This window comes from Lepisosteus oculatus, chromosome 21 (genome assembly GCF_040954835.1).
Source record: "Lepisosteus oculatus isolate fLepOcu1 chromosome 21, fLepOcu1.hap2, whole genome shotgun sequence".
NCBI lineage: Eukaryota > Metazoa > Chordata > Actinopteri > Semionotiformes > Lepisosteidae > Lepisosteus > Lepisosteus oculatus.
The window spans coordinates 8,783,006-8,798,030 of NC_090716.1; the positions used below are offsets into that span (position 1 = coordinate 8,783,006).

A 15,025-nucleotide genomic window follows, 5' to 3' on the forward strand; every position below is an offset into this window, starting at 1 on the left:
CCCCTATTTTCCCATTATTTGATACATATCCTTGTTTTTGCCTTGTGTCCAATTCCCCTCACTTGCCATTACTTGGACCACTGGCAAGCTCTCCCAGATGTGTGCTACTCAAAGGTCACTCTCCGGGCGAAGTGATCTCAAGATCCTGTAGAACAATATGTCATGTTCCTTTTACGGACACTCATCCCTTGTTAATTAGTCTTATTCACTTCTGGAAATTCTTTTCAAATGCTGATTTTATTGGGAAGAATCGAACAGACTTCGACACACTGCCTGTAGCTCGTGACCCTCTGTAGGATGAAGCATCTGTAGATCATAGATGGCTACTGATCCTAACAGAAATAATAACAGAATGACTCAGTAGTAAAGTCAGCATGTAAGACGTGAAGCTAGAGGAAAACGTTGGTTATTTAACAAGCTTCTTTACGTTTTGCATAATGCGGCAGTGACTTCATCAAGAATGTACACAGGAGGCGTTTATTATTTCGTTAAAAATCATGCATAAGTTCCTGTTTAACCACATTTTGCAATGTTCACAGCTGGTTAGACCAGTTTAACAAAATACAATACTAATGTTGTGTGGTAGTCACTATGCAGTCCTCACAGATGTGAAGGGTTGATTGAATTGCTGTACCTTCTTCCTCATGAACTCTGGCTCATTTTCAGACAGTCTTAAAATGAGCAAATCTGAATTAACTTGAAAAATAGAGTATGTTTTTAATGCCCAAGTTCTAGTTAACAGCATGAGTGCAAAAAGGGTTCATAAATTAGTAATTTTATTTGAAGACTATACATTACAAATGGTAAAGCAGAAGCAGAGGCTAAAGCAAGACGCGGTAAAGTTCAGAACAAGCGCGATTTACCCAGCTGCAGCTCTTTTCTAAAAGAGAAACGTACGATACTCTTGTTTTAACTTGAATGGACGTCTGCGCGGATGGCGATGAGATACTAAGAAATGTATTCCCTTGCCCTCATCCTCCCATTCCTTTCCGCACCAAAAATCTTAAATCGGCACTCACTTAAAGGGTACTGACATTATCGATCGCCCCCTTTGATTTGAGTCTGGTAATGGGGAGGGATGGAAGGGGGGTCACTGGTGACGTCCATTTGAAAGTTCCCTCCCTTTCCTTTCCTTTTTTTTTTTTTGGTTTGTGTGTGTGTGGAGTTTGAAAGCGGCGTCTCTCGTGAGGTCATCCTTTCGGCGCTGGTCCCTCCTACCCCGGCTGGCGACGGGGTTCGGGATGACGCCACCCTCGCTCCGCCCTGGTGCGAGCTCGGTCTTCGCGTTCATTTCATTCCTCTTCTCATTCCGAGCATTCTTCGCATCCCTGTCGGTGCGCCGCCGATTCACGTACACAAAACCCGGCCGGCCCAGAAACACGAGAATAACTTTACACAGTTTACAAAGATTTAAACAGCACATACAAGAGAGAGAGAGAGAAAAAAAAAAGAGAGGCCGAAATTAAAATCAAATAACACTAGCAGAGAGTGGTGTTTTGAGGTAAGTTTGCATTTAATGGTATGCAAAATGGTTGGAGCTGGGTAGTTTGGTAATAAAGTTGTACCTTTCGACTAAAATGCATTAGATTCAAATAATAAAAATCGTATTAAGCATCACTGGTAACTAGTAGCGAGGGCTGAAAGTGGTTTGTTGATCTGTATACTGGGCTTTTACATTGTTTCTCGCCGCTCTTGCAACAGGGTGCTTTCACTTTGTCCACTGACTCACTGCGTTGTAGCCTGACATAGCACGAAAATCTGACATTTTTTACATTTTTTTGTAAAGAAGCCCGACCTTACGCACGCTGGGGCTGCGATAACTCCCGATCACCAACCGGAGAGAGTCCGCAGCGGGGCTTTGCGACAAGTTCTGTCGAAAATGTGGCGTTTAAATCGACATTTGTACGCGATGAAGGATCAGATTGTTGCTGTTTTGTTCTCCAGAGTCGCTTCAGCTGGGAGTTGCGGATTGAAGTGGAACATTTTCAGAAGTCCGCAAAAACATTGTATTCCAAGGAGGCTCGTTGCAGCTTTAGGATAACCCCCGCGTTTTTCCTTCTTTGTCGTTTAATCAACTGTAAGTATTAAGTATTTTCTTCGATTTACCCTTTCGTTTTATATCCTTTTAATGAATTATTTGCATTCCATTAAAACTCGATCGGAATGGTAAACTTGCGGCAGGTTATGGACTACTTGTTGCCGAAGAGCTTGTGGAAGGGACGTGTCGCAAAGGGAATGTCTTGGGGGAAAACGATAAGCCGTTGTTCGGCTTAAGATGGGGGAATTTTAAGAGAAAACGGGAAAAAAAAGTTGTGTGTGGTATGTGTGGATGAAACGAGCCACCGTGATCATAAAAAGCAACAACAACAAACACAATAAACCGTACGACGGGGGAAAACAAATCCGTCGACTCTATTTTATTAACTTTAACGAGCGATGTAATGTACTGTTGATGAGAGCAGGAGAAAGTCCATTTTTGGTGGGAGGCTTTGTAAATAATTTATTGGGAACGACGGCAGCTGGGGAGGTCTTGAACAAAAGTAGCCTTCTGTGATTCTGTCAATAATTAAAACTTAATGATCTGAAACTGTAAAGATTGAAAGTTCCCCGAGTTATTTTTCTAAAGGATTTCTGATGTTATTAAGAAGGAACTTTTACTTACTATTATTTAAGTTTTTGTTGTACAATAATTCATGGTCATCCACGGTTCTTTGTTAGTTGTAGTTTTCTTCTCAGACAGATAAAGATCAGTGGAAAATTACTACGAATTTCAGATTTTAATACATTTTAAAAAAGTCTTTTTGCCATTCGGAAGCATTGTATCCACTGAAGGCCTCTGTTTGCAATTGTTTAAAAAATAAATAGTAATATTGTTTTATTTTCAAGTTCCGTTGCTTTGCTGTCTGGATTAAAGATAACTAAAATAAGTTATGTTTGATTTACCACGTGGCAACAGTGTAGGTGCGTCTTGAAATGTTTATTTTGGGGAAAACAAAATTGCAAAAAATAAACATCCCGACAAGGCCTGGACTTAAGAGTTTTGACTTCCCGGTAGTGATGGGGTTGCGAATATTTTCAAAGAATTTTTGCGTTTTTGGTTACAACGGTAAAGTTGAAAGAGCTGGTGAAATAAGTTTTAGAAAAATAAACGCAGTAAAATTCACACGTTTTTTAAAATATATAGTTCTTTTGCCGTTTTGATCGTGGACATAGTACAGTTTTGGTGGTGGTGTGTGTTATTATTTAGAAAAAGTTAAATGTCGTTAACTATTTCAGAGCTTTAACCAGCGCTTTGAAATTAACCTAAACTGTGATTGTTTTCTGTCCAATTCAAATACGCCAAACGGTATTAAGATCAAAATCTATATCATCTGGAGGTTTAAAGGTTTCTTATTGGGCTTTTTAGTTTTAGTTTTCTGTTAAAGAATAGTCACGACTCTCTTCTGTTTTACTAATTTTATTACGATTTATATTGATCTGGCCTGGTTTGCTTCCACTTAAACACCTGCCTATGCAAATAGGTTAAAATTTCCAAAGGGCAGCTTTATTATGTACATGGATGCTATAGAGGTAACCAAGCAGAAATGATAAAATATCCTGAAAAGTCTAAATAGAATAGTCTATTTGAAATAAAATTTTAAATGTATTTGACCCCCAGCAGCAATTCTGGATTAAAAAAAAACTTGGAAATTTAGTAGGTGTTCATCCTTTTATCCTCCCTCAGTAAATTTTTTTTTTGGCAAGCAGCTTGTACTGTTTGGTTTGGGTAATTCTTTCTTGTAGTTGATTTTCTTTAAAAGGTGTAAAATGAAATAAGACAAGCATTGTATTGTTTTATCTGTAGTTATTTCTTGATGTCTCTAACTAGGACAATTTGCTACTGTAAACAGATTGACTTCTAGCAGACTTAACCCTTGACAAAACAGGATGGTGAGGAGTAAATCTGTTTGCTGAGAGAAAATACCAAGGATAGCAATAGTTGCTTTGTTTCAGCTTATGCAACTACTGGACCTGTTGGACATCAGCCTGCATTACATTTACCAGTGGAAGAATAGAACATTGTCTCCCACAGGCTTGAGAGTGTGGTTATCGACTTTTCTATGTATATAATGTAGTGCATAGTATTAAAAGACACAACACAAAAGCAAAAGGGCATTTCACAGGTTGAATCATAATTAATTTTTTGCATTGTAGTAACATAGTGAACAGTACACTTGATGTGCTTTATTAAATTGAGCATTTTTTGTTTTTTAATGTGTTATCTTGAAATGATGTGGTTGTATACAAATAAGTGTTTCTGAGGTTAGTGGTTTTAGTTTAAGAAGCCTGTCCTCACACTGTTAGAGAAATGGGAACCAGCACAAAACGTGAGTTAAAAAAGTATACATCTTTTTACCTAATCTTTTGCTTGCTACAGTGATTGTCGACCCTAAATGAACATTTATTAAAAATCTCAGCTCTAGAAAGAGAATGTACTTTTTCCTCCTCAATCACTGTTGTTGAAGATGAGTTCATACTAAAAGTATCATTTTAATTACGTAAATAGTCATAGATGAATTTAATTGATATTAAGTTTTGCTGTGGACCATAAACCAATGAAAATAAAAGGCAGTTCTAGATGGCACTTCTCAAAGATTTGTAAGCCAGTATTGGGAAATGTTAATTATGTGCGAACATACTGAATTTATATATGTTGGCATGGTTTGTTTTCTAAATACAGGAACAGATATATTTTTATGTGCACAGGTTTTAATTAAAATAATTTGCTGCAGCCTTTGAATTTGGAAAGCATTCAAATGAAATCTTTGACATGCAAATATGATTTGATTTTTATCTTGGATGTAACAGTACAATGATGCTACACTGGAGTAAAGCTGCGATAGTTGTTCACATTCTTAAACCATCATATTTGATAGGAAATACTTATGTTTTTGTTGTTTTACAAGGTTAACCTTCACGGATTATTTAAGTAAAGGAAGATGGATCCTTTTCAGTCTCTGGAGACTGGTGTAAGAAAATCCCCATTCCACTGAGGAAAATATTTGTTTAAGGGTCATTGAAGTTTTCAACGTGAAGGTTAATACAGGTTTGTGCTATGGATACGAGTTCTGCAGCAGGGTCACTGTGACCTGCAATTCAGAATGTGACTGAAAACGGTAACAGGAGCTGCAGTTAAAATTGGATGATTTAGTTGTGAATTTTTTGTAGACGTGAATTGCAAAAAATCAAATAAAACCCTGTATGTTACACTTATACTCTGTTTTTTCACAAAATATAGAATGAGAAACATAATTCATATATTTGATGGTTTTCATAGTTCAGTACATTAGCAGTTTTTCATATGCACTATGCCTTTTGTTCTGTAAGGTGTCGAGTAATGGTCGATTTTGTGAACCAAGGGAAGCATACATACAAGATAAATGTTTAATTATGGTCATTTAGGAAATACTGTTTTAATTGAAAGTTGAGAATGAAATGGTGCAAGATCAATTTTTGCACACCTTTAAAAAAAAACGTGTTGAAAGGGTCCAATTCTCCCATTTCTTGCTTGCATACTGTTTTATTCAACATTTTTGTCCATTAATGCGTTTTAGTACTGATCCATTTCCTTGAATTCAGAATCATGCGACTTGGGGAAATAAAGATACCAACCCATACTGGAATAAATTCTCATCGTATGGTGCATGTTTGAACGGAAAGACCAAAGTGACTGCTGACACAAAGAGTAGAATACATTTCTACAGAGGCAAAGTGAAAAGAAACCAGGTGTTTTAAGAGGGCTCGCTGTTGGCTTGGTGGTGAACTGGTGGGGGTGGGCCATGCAGGAAGGGGGGGCAGAAGATAATTGTCCTAGCCATAGTTGTGGCAGAATGTGCAGTGCTGTACAATCACGGAGGCCCAACAGGGCAGTGCTGAAGTTGACATCTGGTTTGGTCTTTTATGCACCTGTAGAAAAAAAATGCAAATACGCATAATGCATTTACTCTTGCACATTCTGCTCTGAAAATTCATGCTAACGACCATTTGTCAAACAGTGCTTTCCACTGTCTGGAACAGCCTATTGTTATGCCAGCAACAGGCTGTAGTGGTTGTGGCACCATATGGCTAGTGTATGCTTCAGATAAGCTATCTGTTAATTTAGCTTATCAATAGCATTTTAATATGCTTCATATTTGAGTCACCAACTGTTTTAGCTTATTTCTGCAGGGGATGTAACTGTTTCTTTTTCCTACACAGGAATCTTTAGTTATTTTAAGTTTCTGGGCTTTCCATTTCATTTTCCATAAAATGGTAAACATTTGTATGTGTACAGGCTTGCTTTAATTATTTCTGGAGTCCACTTTGAGTGCTGTGGTATGGTTTGCGACTTTAGAAATATAAGAGATCTTTTAATACAACAGAAGTTATATAAGTGCATTGGAAAAGCTGAATTACTCAAGTACAAATATTTATGTTTCAGTTTTGGGGACACAAGTGGAAGAAATCAGAAGTCATGTGCAAATAGTTTTTGACACAACCAGTGAGTTCTAAAGCATAGCCTGACCCTTTATATAATTAAACGCATGCTTAAAGCATGCAATCTTGTAAAAAAGGTTTATTTTCTGATTAAATACATATCCTTCAGTAATGGAGTCTAAATGGCATGCTAGCCAATAACATTAATGCTGCAGTATAAATGATACAAGCACTTCCACCTACGTATGCCAAATAAAATATTAACTACAGAGCAGCCAAAAAAATTAATCTTCATGCACTTGAAATTTCCATTTTGTGGACAGAAGCTACATTAACTCTTCCATTGCAAGTTTTTCTTTTTTTGTGGTTCCATTTGGAAATGATGTAAAATCTAGCTGTCTGAAGTGGTTCTCTTTAATACATTTACTTCAGCTTTCATGTTATTAAATGGAGAAAAAATAATGTAGCTAGGAAAAGTCTTCTGACTTTGCAATGCGTGTGTTTTTCCTTTGTGAAAGATCTGGAAAAATACCTTGAATGCGTTGTAGGTATCGGCTACTTACGATATAGTGATGATGTGTGGTTAACATTTCTGATTTAATAACTGATAATAATGCATACGTAACTGCTTTAGAACTACTGCTGTGTTAGTGGAATTCTAAAAAAAAAAACAAATTTAAATTGAAATGCAAGTTTGAATAATTGTATTTAATTTTACTGTATGCAGTATATCCTTTGCAAAAGGATTACATGAATTGTTCATGTTTGCAGTCTGTCATTTGGCATGTTGTTGTCATAACACATTGTTCTGACATCTGCCACATGTCAGCTTTTTAGCTGTTTAGCTTAAGGAACTGGTAGCAAAAGTCCTCTGAACAAAATATTGGGGGGTAGAAAACATCAAAGAAATCAAAAGATTTGTTGTAATATATGGGGAAGCTAGCATTGTCAATTGAAAATCCATTATCAGAAAGCAAGTTATTCCTGAGCAGGTTTTATATATTTGATTTTTCAGTTAACCTTTAAAGATTTACAGGAATCTCTAGCTTGGGTATGTCAGTTTACAGAATAGCATTTAGACATTCAGCATAAATAAATTTATGATCAGTTTTATCTGTGTAGAATGCCTTTATGGCTTCTTGCTTGAAGTGAGATGCTCATATTTCACATTGTTCTTCATCTGATTGCGAAGGCTCATATTCATATTTTAGGAGTGCCTACATAGTGTATGTGAAAATTAATCAGATATAAGTCATTGTAATGAGCCATTTGTGGTGGTGCTGAAAAACAAATCCTGAAGTATTTTAGTCCAGTGGAGAAAATGCTTCTGCCCTTCAGTTTGTCAGAATTTATCATTTCCAATAATTTTTGTCTTGTAAAATAGTTAATCCTGGGGAACAGAGGGTTATAAGAGGGGCAATGGATTCTTATTGTTGAAGTTTTTTGTACAGATACAGTTCCACACTAAAACATTTGATTGACATACCTTTCATACCATTAGTAATATTACACAAAAATACAAAACATGCTGGATATTAGCAGTATGTGAACTTTTAAACGGTTTGAAAGGAATGCTCTTTAAGTATCTTTATCTTATAAAGTTGGTAAAAACAATAGGTGAAAATGTATGAGACCGTTATCGGTTTAGAACCGACTTTTATTATTGTTTTAATAGGCCTCAGACTCCATGGGTGATTTCAGCAAAGCATTGATGCTTGTCTGTGAGGTAAATCATTTAGAAATGGAAGTATATAGTAATTGTGACTGATCGAATACATCAGTTCGCAAGTAAACTATCTTTTGCGAGTGTCAGCAGAAAATCCTTTCTTTAAGACTCGAAAAGAAAATGGAGAAAACAAGTGAGATTTTTTTCAGTCAGGCTTCTTTGTGTAGCAGTGATTTCAGTGCAGCATTGTGTAGCTTTGTGTGGAGGGATTCTTGGTTCTGGAGAACCACGGCAAAACTATCCGTTCCTTCATGAGCTGTAGTCAGGTAAGTAAAGGGGTTTGCCTTTGTTATCGAGGCCTCGGTGCCCTGAGGTAATCTGTGTCACAAAGGGAATATTTTATTATGGTCTGCTGCACTGCAGTTTAGTGAAGGTTTCAAGAGGCGAATGGTGAGTGCCACCAAAAGGAAAAAACTGGCTTGAAGCCACTGACGTCATCTAAGTAAATCTGCTTTAGGACTGCAGCCATAAAATGACTGCCAGCTACCGAGTGCACTTTGGCCTTGTCAACTGCTTTTGTAAGTGACATTCACACCAAGTATATTTTTTATGTATGTAATTATGGTAATATGTTTATATATACATCTATGTATTTCTTCCTCCTGTGTGGTATTTGTCTTGAGTTGTGAAGGAGGAATTTCAGTTGTTTGTAGCACATCATTAATTTTTTCATGATAAAAAATTCTTTCGAACAGCTTAAGTTCTGACAGATTCCTGAATTTGAATAAGGAAACCATTATGAGCTCCATAATTGTGTGAGCTGACTGAAGAGACGTGCTGCATTTTGACAAAGGAAGTCCCTTGCTTTTGGCTTTGTGAAATGTCAGATTTTGTTACTGGGGGGAAAGTTATTCATTGTAATGTCACGTGAATTCAGTCATATCTGATTGTGTCCATGCTGAATAAACATGAAGCGCTTCTGATCCAGTATTATTTAAATTAAACCATTAATCAAGATGTTTAAATTATACCCTATCAACATGAAGCCGTAGCTCTTGGATGACAGTAAAAATGCTTGGCAAGCTACAATGCCTCTGTCCATTGAGTGTGTGAGTGGGAAAGAAAGAGTTGTGACAGGTCAGACTAAGGCAAGGAAGTTTTTATTTTGACTGATACATGAGAAAATATTTTCTGTTAAACAAAAATATCTCTTTACTTTAGCCAGTATCTTTTTAAGCAAGAACTTACTCAGATGAAATGTAAGACACAGCTTTTCCTGTCCTTTTTTTTCCTAGGACTCTCATACAATAAACTAAACCACTAGTTCAGCACTTTACAGTAATGGGATCATAATTAAAACCATATGTCAGCCTTAATCTATTTTTTTAATAATGGAGGAACAAATGGCATCTTAATTACTTTCTTAGAGAAAGAAATAATTTGGGTGCTGTTTTTTTGTTGACATGTATGTATAATATAGATTTTTTTTTTACCCACAGTTTTGCAAACAGTTGTTTAGACTCAGCAGTCCTATGACCAGACACATATGAAAACCAATATCTAATCCATGAATCATTAGATGAGTCAGTTCCTGAAACCGCTATAAACCTCAGAGTTCTTGGCCACAGCCAAAAGCAGGAAATCCAGGCTTCAATAACTTCCTTTCCCAGTGCTGGCTATGGCAGTATTAGTGGTTAGAATATGCTGCTTTTTGCAAGCAATAGGAAGATGTATGTCTGTGGAACAAAGGCACTCAGTCACTTAATTTACTGAAACTGTTTATAATTTGTGGTCTGTATTCAAATGTCAGTTGTACTGGCTCTCTGGTACTGTATTCCATTATTTTCTACAGTAATAAAGCCAAGTGAAGCAGTTAATGGCTTCAGTATTATCATGTAAGACGGTTTCTTTACTGGTATAATTCTTTTTCAACTGCATTCCCTAAAAGAGGTAGGCTTACAGGTGTTGCATGCCATCTAATGATGTATGCCCAGTACTTATTCTAGTTTTTTTTAAAATCATGGTTGAATACCGAGCACTTCATGAAAATCAACACAATTAAACATGGTCTGTTTTTTTTAAATCTAAGAACCATTTATTTTTTTATGTTTTTAATGTAAATTGTTTGCATGCACCCTAAACCAATTTTGTAAGAGCATACAGTGAGTAATTTCGCTTTACATATTGCACTTTAGAAGAAAATTTCATTAGCTTAGAAGCATGTCTTGAGCTCCAAAACACAGATAAGAAAGGTCACTTACTGTTCACAATCACCAAGATAATCTTGGAAAGAAATATTAGATTATTAGCAGGCTCCGAGCCCAGGTTTGTGGTCTGAACTACAGAAAATGCATAAAACTGGTGCCTCTTCAGGTAATTGTACTTAATCATAACATTTCAATTTAAGATGACTAAAAAAATAATAAAAACATTCCGCATTGGTGTGTACTGTAAACATACACCAGCGTTGCTCTGTCAGAAGATTTTTTTTCAGTCTGTTTTATTGAAAGTGCAGCTGCATCTTAAATTTTCCCCAGTGCAATACCTTTGTGTTTTTGAACAGGTCCTATAAAACATTCAGTTTAGAGATTTCAGCAACATAAGTAGGAAATTGTTCTATGTACAGCTAACTTCTTATTTTGTTCTTCTCTGGCAGCACATCAGCCTGTTGCCTTTCAGAATTGAACGTTTATCTTATGTAAAAGCAGTATGTAATGTCATTTTAGGGTTGCACACCAGGGATAACATTTTGACTGAAAGGCAAGGCAGAAATATGAAGTCCTTGAACATGTCAGGTAATTGTAGAGGCTGACTCAGCTTAAATGCTGAAATGAAAGGAATGAGGGCCGACATGCCTTGTTAGGATTTAGAAAAAATACCTGGTGGAAATGAGGTTTGTGTACTGTACTTATTTCCTTTGTAAGTTGCATTTTGGAGACTGAACGTATGTTCTCTGTGTTTACATAACACACCCTGTGACTCTTTCACTTACCGTATAATTTAGAAAATCTCAGAATATGTAAGTTTGAATCTATTACCTTGATTTTAGAACCAGCTCAGATATTCAATTCACAAATAAAGCTTTCAGTTTTTTTCCCCTCTTAAGGTTTTCTTTCATGTTCTTTTCATCTTTTGCTCTGTAATAACCTAGGAACCTTGTAGTGAAACATACATTTTAATGTATTTGTATTAATCTCCGAGAGGCAGCTTCAGATTTGTTAAGAATACTCCTCATTCCAATATTGCATGTTCCTCTTGTTATGGTCCATTCTGCTTTTATGAGGTTTTGGCTTGTTTACAGAATGTTTGTTGTTTTAAGAGTTCTATATGGCCCTCTGTCTGAAGGGCCTGTTGGATAAAAGATTATGGATGATAGTACTGGCACTAGTTTAAAAGACAATTACATTTCTTTAAATTGGTATACATAATACAAACAGTCTTATACACTGCAAAGAGGCTGTTAAGAGCATTGCCTTTATAGTTAGTGTGTGATACTTAGATTTTAATGCACTTGAAATTTTTTAAATGGATCATAGATTTTACTGAGGTTATGTGCCTCCATGGTCATATATTACAGCTCTTAATTTTTTTAGCTTTATCCATATCCTCAGAATGCCTCTGTTATATGCATATATAGATATAGAAATGTACTTTATAAATGCATCTAAGACCTATTGTGTTTCCATTTGAGTTGGAGTGCCTCATTCACCTATTGAAAGGTATTATTGAAGATTTTTTTTTTCTTTTGCTGGAATTCATGAATATATTGTACATATTTTCTCTTTACCATTGTCTTTGAGCTGAGAACGTTTTCAAATGCAGTTTCATCTTCTCGACCTTCAGCCACAGCTCCATTTGAATATTAATATTTTTCCTATTATGTGCTAATAAGGTAGGCTTGGGTGATGTACATATTATTCAGTATTGTCTCCTTCTGTTTGTCGTCAATACTTGATCAACTGCTCCTGAACAAAACTATTCTTTTGCGAATTTCAAAATAGACTGTGAATAAAATTATTTTTATTTGCGGGTTTGTGTAGTAGTAACTGACTTCTCTGATCTGGTACAACAAATTCAGGCACGAATAGCTTGTGTGACAACCATTGTTAATCAGTGTTGTGTCCATCTGAAAAAGACTGATGTCAGAAGTCTTTTCACTTGTGTTCAAACTACACTTCAGGCTGAAGACTTGAATTTATTTTTATTAGGCAGATTTTGCACTGCCTGTTCCTGCTGGTTTAAAGTAACATACTTTAAATTATGTGCTGTTGCCAGTGGGATGATGGTATTTGTAGTTCACACCTCTGGCTCACTGCACCCACTGTATTTAGGGATTGGTATTGCAATCAAATTTGTTTACCTTAGCTCTTGACACAGGCAAAATTACATTTAGCAACTTCAGAGTTCAGAAGAAATTGCTAACTATAACAGTCAAATGTACTGTATGTTTCTAAGGGGAAATGGCAGAATTCCAATTGATATAGATCAAATGGTATGCCAATCACATTTAGAAATAGTCACACTTAATACTTATAAATGGTGTTAAATTGTTTGCACAAACAGAATATTTTAAATTTTACACTGCATAGTCTACTAACTAAACCCTCTTTAACAGCTATCAGACATTTTCTTTCTGCCCTTTTGAGATATGTTGCTAAATTATAAGTCTTGTTGTTTTATTTCTAATGACTTTGTCCCTGGACAAGGATTTACACCATAAGAGTGCTATTTGTTTTATTATAGAAATAAAAAATTGTGGCTTGTGACTTTTCAGTTTAGTATTTTTTCTACTTGCATTGGCTGCTCTGTGTGAGGTGAATATTTTGTCTAAATATGTTCATTATTCCATGTCCTTACTGTAGTCTCTGCAAATTGTTACATATTTAGTGGCTTAGCTTTAAAACATCTATGTATTTATGATGATTTATCTAGTGTAAAATTGTTTAAAAATGTGTGCATGCACTGCAGAACACTTATTTCCCTTTGTTTCAACAGGGATGAAGTTAATCAAAAAACAATGTAAGCTGGACAAACTGCAAATGGAATTTCTGTAATATTCTTTCACAGTAAATGCAGTATATTTGTTTCGGGCATTTTTTTTTCCTCTTGGGTTTTGAAATACTTTAAGCATTACTAAAATAATTAGCCTTGGATAATGTTACACATTTTAAGCGTATTCGAACATTGTGTTTTATGATTATAGCATAATTATAAGACTATACTTGACAGCCAGACCTTAACTACTTGGGTCATTATGAATTCACAAAAGCCATTCACAAAATCATTATGGCACATTCTAAGATAACAGTACAAAGAACTCCATGTGGAAAATTACATTTTAGTCTTCTCATCTGCTATTTCATTACCCTTGTCCTGGAAGCTTTTGTGAAATTGGTTGTCTTAATTTAACCAGATTCCTGCTCTGCACAAATGAGTCCAGTTTATGTAATGTGTCGGAAAGTGTCAGCTTTTTTAATGGGATGTCACAGTTCCACCCTACTTCTACCTAGACATTCACTTGTTGGTTGGTTTCCCCTTTATCCTGTTAATAAGACCATTACCATGGTGCTCAGTGTGGTGGGCAGTAGTATGTAATTATCTGTTAAGACAGCACTGACTGCTACACAGGTGACATTCCTGGCTTTCACAGGGTAGTGTAATTAGTGTTCTTATATATGTGTGACATAAGGCTTAGTTTTTGTGGTTCTGTCATGTAAGTACTACATGAGGGATATTTTATAATAACCAGCATCAGTTGGCAAGCTGTTGAAATTAGGTAGTAACACTCCAGCTTCAGGTTTGAATTTATTATATTAAGGGAGTACATCATTGAACTAGCAGTTTCGGAATCTCCAGTTTCCATATGATAAATGCCCTTTCCAGTGTTTAAAACAACGTGCCTGATAGAACAGTTTAAATCAGTTGGCTAAATACTAAAAAATAGCACTTGTTAGATCATTTTAAGTTTAAATATTTATATGTTAATATAGTTTTAAATCTTTATATTTATCTTTAATATTGTGTAATGCACATCCCAACAATGTCAATGTGAAATAAAAAATATTTAGAACTGCAAGCATCATTGGAATTATGAATAAGAAGAAGACAGTACTATTTATCCTTTTCCATAAATAGGGGATTTTATTTTACTTTAAAATACTGGTCTGAGGTTGAAGCAAGATCAAAGTTACATGAAGAAAGACGCATTGACATGTTTGTCCATAAGAAGCAATCGATGCAAATTCTTCTTCAGTTGAATGGCTAATAATCAACTGAATCAGGATCATTAGGCCCCAGTGAAACAGTTCAGCACAAGGAGCTCTTGCCCATCGAATGTGGAAACATGAATTTGCGCATGTATTCAGCTACAAGCTGGCAATGGGGTAGAAACTAAGATCTATGTACTATTGTCAAGCATAATATCTCTGATCCTTCCACCCAGATAGTGTGTAGGAAAGTGCGTTAGCATATTAGCAAAGTTATTCTTGCTATAATATAATGTTCTCAGTTTAAAAACAAAGTTTTGTTTTAATATTGTATTTTAAGAATGTGAGCCGTTGGCAAGTTTGAACTTTGCTTGCAAGATTAAAGTCTCACGGTACAAAACGTACAAATTAATGTATATATTTCCTAATTGATGTTATTAGGTTTGGAGGAGAAAAGGGGTAATTGCGAGTGGGCTTTGTTTCATTCTATAGTAAAAGTGAGACGTGGGGAGATGAGCATGTCGTTTTAAGGGTCGTGATTCATAAATGGAAACAAAACACAAAAAAGATGTCCGAGTAAATAAGCCTCATCCAGTGTAGGCACTTTGATTCGATAATGATTCCCTCTGCAGTGAAGGCCATTTATAGTAAATAAAAGAATTGCATCCCACATAGTTCAGTGTAAAGTAGACTCCAC

The 15,025-nt window shown here is 35.7% G+C and overlaps 1 protein-coding gene across 7 annotated transcripts in view; it reads left to right on the forward strand.

Moving 5' to 3' along the window:
* The first annotated feature begins 1,256 nt into the window (after window positions 1-1,256).
* The window catches only part of tead1b (TEA domain family member 1b), a 66,634-nt gene continuing 52,865 nt past the window's right edge, over window positions 1,257-15,025 (forward strand). For 2 of the 7 annotated variants that reach the window (XM_069181891.1, XM_015338201.2), the window contains exons 1-2: window positions 1,266-1,501; window positions 1,945-2,077. The gene's annotated coding sequence lies outside the window, so the exon portion shown is untranslated. Of the gene's footprint in view, window positions 1,502-1,944; window positions 2,078-15,025 lie in introns of all 7 variants that reach the window. The other 5 variants (XM_069181889.1, XM_069181888.1, XM_069181890.1 and 2 more) reach the window with 5 other exon arrangements.